This window comes from Peromyscus eremicus, chromosome 1 (genome assembly GCF_949786415.1).
Source record: "Peromyscus eremicus chromosome 1, PerEre_H2_v1, whole genome shotgun sequence".
Lineage (NCBI taxonomy): Eukaryota > Metazoa > Chordata > Mammalia > Rodentia > Cricetidae > Peromyscus > Peromyscus eremicus.
Window position 1 is genome coordinate 39,505,662 of NC_081416.1, and position 6,713 is coordinate 39,512,374.

The following is a 6,713-nucleotide window of genomic DNA, read 5'->3' on the forward strand; positions in this document are numbered from 1 at the left end:
AGACACACATGGCCTGTTTCACTAGCTACATCTCTCACAGTGAATATTTGTGGCATCTTAAGAATCTCTAATCACTCACCATCATCACACACATCCCCTCTTTTCCCTAGGGCTTGCTGTTGGTTTTGCATTTTACATAGGAATTCACATCAACCACAGCTTATCATGTAGGACCACCTCACTGTCTGGAAAAGTCTCTGCTCTGCCCTTTCCTTTCCCATCACTATTTCTCAGTTCTTTCCTCCTGCAGACTCTGACAGTTTACATGCCTATATAGATACATTCCTTACCGCTGGGTCTAAGATTCTGGCACTCTGAAACACACATTTTCACTATTACAGCTTAGAGGTTCTGGAACAGACTGCTTTACCTTTATTTGGCAATGCTATCTGTGTCTTCCTAGTCAACCCCTGCAATGTGTTCTACTCAGTGTGTTCACCATTTCCATACTTGCTGTGGTTGATTATCACACCCTTATGTATATAAAGAACGGGAATGGTAGGCAAACAGATTTACCAGGCACAGTCTAGCAAAAGCCCCTTGTTTGTGGCTATTACTTCCCTTAGGCTTCTGGTCCTGTTCAATCTCACCTCAAGTTGAATTTTCCATTTTCCTTCAGTTTTAGCTTACTCTCAGGTAAGATGAGGAAGAGGATCTGCCCGCTCCCGCAGAGCTTCACCAGAGAGCAAGAATTACGAAGGCGGAGACCTGGTAATTGGCTGTCCATCACACTTGAAGTAGATTGCAGGTGTGCTGTCCCTTGAATTAATTGTTCCAAGCTGTTGAATAGAGTTGTCATTGGACACCAACTTTCTCTTTCCAAATTCTCCAGGCAATAGCTTAGTCCTGAGTTTAGCATCCTAAGACTCTAGTAGGACAGGACACTCATTCTTTCTTCTGAAAATGATCAGAAATGACAGGCACTAGTAGTATTGCCCTGGGTGAATCTATGCTTCTCAAATGCAAAGAGTAAAGAGTTCAGTAGGTAACCTGAGGGGAAGTTAAAGACTGGAAACCCCGTGCAATTATCTCTCCCATAATGAGGCTTCTCGAGAACACTTGGCTGCCACAAGTCATATCATGGGTTCGGTATGCTTTAATTGCCTGTTATTTTCAGCATGATGGCATTTTAAGGTTTTTGTTCCCTAACAGAAGAATGGATAAATACAGCAATTGACTCATGTGTTGATCCAGGGCTATTTTTACCCTTCAGCACCTTCCATTGTCATCCCAGAAGAAGGTGCCACAGTTTCTGGGCAGTCCTCCCACAGACTATCTAATATATCCACATGGATGCACTGCCTTGGCTCTCAGGAGCATGCGGACCTCCTTGCAGGATGCCTCAGCAGGAGTCGGTGTGGGGAGCGGGGAAACTGCAGCAAGCAGGCCATTTTCAAAGTCAGACCCCTCTACAGAGCCAGGAGCCATGCCAAGCTTTTCTCATGTACTGAAAGTTTGGTGTTTCAGATCTCATTTATACCAAAGAAGCTGTCAGGGATAGCCCCTGCAGGGAGGGCTGACCCAAATTGTGACTTCTTTCAGGCCAAGGAAGCCCCTCCAGGACAAACAGGAAACGATCACTCAGCATAATGTATTCTCACTGGGAACAAATAAACAGTCCACTGTTCAGTTCAAAGCAATGATTCCAAGATCGTAAGTTGGTTTTGGCTCAATGCGACCCTAAAATCAAGTCAGACGGAATGAGTTTATTAATTCAGAGCCTGGAGATTTGATTTGGCTGAATATTCCGGTTGAAGTGTTGAATTCCACCTCATGTTAGTCATTGTTTTCTTCCTTAGCCATTTTGAAGGACTGCTTGGCTTCAGAAAGAAAATGCCAATGTTGGTTTCAGACCCATTTCCAGGTATAAAAGTAATCCCCCAACATATGGTTTCAAGTGTAAGATAAACTTTAAAGGATATACGCTCAGCAGAATGAATTTTTTTTTACACTCATTGGGTTCTAGAGAAATTCAGATTTTTCTTTTTAATTTCTTTGCCTCTCCTTGGGCTGTTAACACTCAAACTTACCTAGTCTAATTACCTTTGTAGCCAATTAAACAGCATTTTCCACTTAAATAACAATACCTGTCAACACAAAGGAACAGCTCCTGACTTTGAATTCCTTAAATAAGATGCTTAGGAGCTTTGTGGAAGTAGCAAGAAACCAACAACAAAATGTGTATATACTTTCTAGTGGACAGGGTCGTCTCACTCTGAGAGGTGAGATGTGGTAGTTCTGCTCGTTTTCATCAGTGTTCACAGAATAACCATATTCTTAGAATCAAGATAAGTGGCTCTTCCTTCCAACCCATTGTTCTTGCCAGGTGTATAAAAAGGAACATAGTCCAACGCATTTGCTTCTATAAACACAATGGCAGCTAGATAGTGGGCAAATGCCTTTCCTTACTACAAAGACTTCAAGAAATTCAGGATATAAAGGGGTAATTTTAGAACACACAGGGCTAGATTTCCTCAGTTCTACCTAATTACTTTACCTTGTAAGAGGTGTCATGTTGGTGTGGAAGAGGCTTAAATGGTGTTTCATGGAAAGGTGACTGAGGGGACTCTGATCATTGGCACTTTTAGAATCCAAAGACCTCTCTAGTCTTGGGGACAAGAGTCCAGGCTGGGTTAGGTGATGTGGATTGGGAATCTTAGGATCCACTCAGACGTGAGCCCCATGTCTGGGCTGTGTCTGTAGCCAATTCAGTAATCATGTGCCTTCTGATTGACTTTATGAACGCTGGGTAATTAACAAATATAGAGGTAAAGAAAGAGACACATCCATGTCTGTTCCCCTTGGGTTCTTACAGGTATGTTCTTTCTATTCAGGGTACCAAAAAGACATTAGTGAGGTTGGGGGTAGTGGTGCATGTTACCCCAGCAGTGGTGGGGCGAGGGAGAGTGCTGAGGCAGGAGGTTCATGACTTTGAATACAACCTGGGCTATATTGTGAGATTCTGTCTACCAAAAAAAAAAAAAAATCTAAAAATAAATACCTGATGCATTCTGCACACACATGCTGAGAGTTCATTCATTCATTCATTATTTGTTTGTTTATGTACTTATTTATAAACAGGGTCTTGCTGTACAATCCAGCCTGCCCTCAAACATACAACCCTCCTGCCTCTGCCTGCACCATCACATCTGGTTCCTGAGTTTACTTCTAAATGTCTTGGAGCCACACGTAACCCTTAAGGACAGTGGCCAGGATCAACACAGTCATTGTCAAAAAGCAAAACACTTTATTCTCCCAGCCTTCCCTTGGAAATAGTTTAGGCTTAAAAAAAAAAGAAATAACCGCTCTGAAGATGAAGCCAAAGGATAAACTTTCTAACTGAAGAACCATGGAGGGATGATGGTGCTAATGGTGGACCTCTTGTGTCCAGGCAGCTGAATTGCTTTCTAGCAAAGGAGAGAATTTGAAACACGTGTTACATTGTGTGTGTGGCAATTGTAACTTGGACTTTAGTTTTGTTTTTGTTGCTTAACTGGTAGAAAGAGGTGTATGTGAATGAGGCAGGGTGGTACTGGGATTTTTTTTTTTTTTTAAATAAATCTAAGGAATAGAGATAATAGTCAGCAGGTGCAGCACCAGGCAGGTACTGGGTCTCGGGTGCCCCCTTGTGGTTAATATGCTAATACAGAGGGAGGATCTACACTGAACATTCTGGGATCTGAAGAGCATAGACTTCGTCTCTGGTCTTGCTTCTTGCTGGGCATCATCATTTCCTTGAGCAACACTGACCTCCTTTTAGTCTGCAAATGCACCACGTCCCCTTCTTGTGTCTGTTCTTGCTTACATCTTTCCACATCTTTATAATATTCCTTCATTTACTACCTGCACATAGTTAACTAATTCGTCCACCAGTGTTTTCCTTGATCTGACTTCTCCAAGGAAGAATTCCATGATTCCATGTACTAGGCAACTGTTGTGTGTTTGATGCAGAAACATCATCAAGAGATATACTTCTCTTGATTGAACTTGGAGACCCTAGTTTTAGGGTTTGAACCTTGAAATGGAATGACAGCCTCTAGAAATCCACCTAACAAGAGTGACATTTCTTGTAATGAGAACTCTCAGAAGAAAAGAGCAGGTTTTTGAATATACAGCACAACTATTCTACACTGACATCACTAAACTTCATCCAGAACACTAATCATGTTTTCCCACAACCCTTTCTTCTTCTACTGTATGTCTATTCTCTAGAAACCGAACTAGGTTCTTCTGTCTTCTTGCACAAATATAGTATAACAGATGAGTGATACATGTTTATTCAGTCATGATTCTTGAATTTCTAGCTATAGCTTTAAAATCCAGCTGAATCTCTATAATATATTCTTGTGGCCTGCAAGAGTGATGACTCATACACTACTTAAAAAATTCATTATTAAAATGTGAATCCCAGTCCTGACAAATAACAAAAACATCCTCCCAGGACATTCCCTTTGTCTCCCAACTTTTTATTTGAATAAAATCAAATCTGCAAAATAACTGAATCAAGGCTACAGTGAGCACCCAAGTGCCTTCTGCGCAGCCCTTTACCTAAAGCTACCTCTTATCCTCCTCAACTATTTGGGTATTAGCTTTAGATACCATAGTATTTGATTTTTAGACATTTGGACATGTATCTCTTAAAAACATAGCATTTCCGTATACAACCACATCATTAACCTCATACAAAGAGAAACATCATGTCAGCCCATAGTCAAGTTTTCCCCTAAAATGTCTTTAATCATTCTTGTTGTTGTTTGATCCAGTACAAAATCAAATATGGCAGTGCCTTTGGTTTGCCAGTGGCTCAGTCTCTTGGCGAGCCCACTACATTTCCTGTTCTGCCTTCCCATCTTCATTGCCTGGCCACTTTGAAGCTATCCTGCCCATCAACATCGTTCGTTCACTTTTCAGTCTGACTTGTTTAGGTTTTGCAGATTTAATTTAAACATTTTAAACTCTTTGAACGATCTTTCCCCCTCACTTAATAGGTTGTCCTGAGGACCACTCCATAGCAGGTCAATGGGCTTTCTCTTTCTTTGCATATCTTTGGGTTCCTTGTTCCTTACTGTGTGATGTTTATGTAGTCATTCCTCGGTGGATAGACACTGGCCTGTTTCCAGAATTTTACTATGAATAATGGTATAAACTCTGTGTGTGTGTGTGTGTGTGTGTGTGTGTGTGTGTGTGTGTGTGTCTGTCTGTCTGTCTTTCTGTCTCCTAGCTGGTGGCCTGGAACTTGCTATGTAGAGCAGACTGCCTTTGGACTCACAGAGATCTACCTGCCTCTGCCTCCAGGGTGCTGGGATTAAAGGTGCATGCCATTACTCCTGGCCCACAATAAGTAATTTGTGTCAATGATATTTTGTACTTGTTAAGATGTATTTTTCAGGGTAAATTTCTAGAATTTAGAATAATGGATTAACATGTTATGAATTTTAATTAGACACCGATAATTGCCTTCTATGGGATTTCCCATCAGGAATGTAGGACAGTGGCAAAGTCTTTGGTCTTCCTATCCCACCTATCCCTTCTCTGTTCATCTTCCCGGCTCTCTTCCTCTTCCCCCGAGTTAGAGAAGGGTACATCTAACTGAGAAGAGGAGTCATGTTGAGAAAGCATTCATTAATTCCTGGTTTGTGTTAAACCAAGTCTCAGCGTCTAATTTTATTAAATGCTTTTTTTCCCCTATGGAGATAATATGATTTTTCTCCTTAGATAAATTGCTATGGTGAATTTACTGGTGATTTAATATTATTATACCATCCTTGAAAATTTAAAATAGATGTTTTCCTTTGTCATAAAATGTTTCTTAAGGTCTACTACATTTTATCTGACTTTCACGTGTATTTCCCACGTGAGACCAGGCTGCCCTTCCTTCCTGTGGCATCTTTATAACAGTTAGGTTCATTTCACACCTGCTTCAGGAGGATACTTTGCAAGTTTGTTGTTGTTGTTTTATTTCTGTGGTTATGAAACAACAGTAAGTGTATTTGGAATGATGAAGCCATGGAAGTTTTGGTAGAATTTACTTTGTGCTTTGATGACTAAATGTGTTTTATGCAAATTAGTCGGTTTAAGCTTTCTTTCTCTTAAGGCCAATCTTAGTGAACTGTCTTTACTTAGGAAATTGTTTATTTCAGTTAGATTTTCCAATTTATTTGCACAGAGTAGGACAAAGGACCCTACATGATTTTTCAATTTCTTTTGTTTTATGACATTTCCCTGTTGTCACTTTTTATTCTATGGATTTATAACTTTCCCATGGAATCCCACACTATCTCTTTTCAATTATCTTTTGTAATGTTTTTCATATGTGATGAGTGTATTTTTTTTTAAGAACAAGCATTTTCCCTTATTTTTATTCTACTGTTCTGATTTTGACTACATGGATGACTGCTTTTGTGGCTATTCCCTTCTTCTTTCATTTGGCTTAGTCCCCCCCCCACCCCCGCCCCTTAGGAATGTCTTTGGGATCTGAATTCTACATTAATTAATAACAGTATGTTGATCCCAACTTCCTAAAACAAAATTAGTCAACTGAAGAGAGGGAAGTAAACACGGGGTCTTTTTATAAGAATCTCCTAGCCTTAAAACTAAAATCCTACCCCCCACTCCCTAAGTGCCAAGGGTTACAGACATTGATCATCATGCCTGCTTCCATTTCTTAATATTTAGCTTTCAAAACTCAATTTTAGGTGTATTTTACATATGCA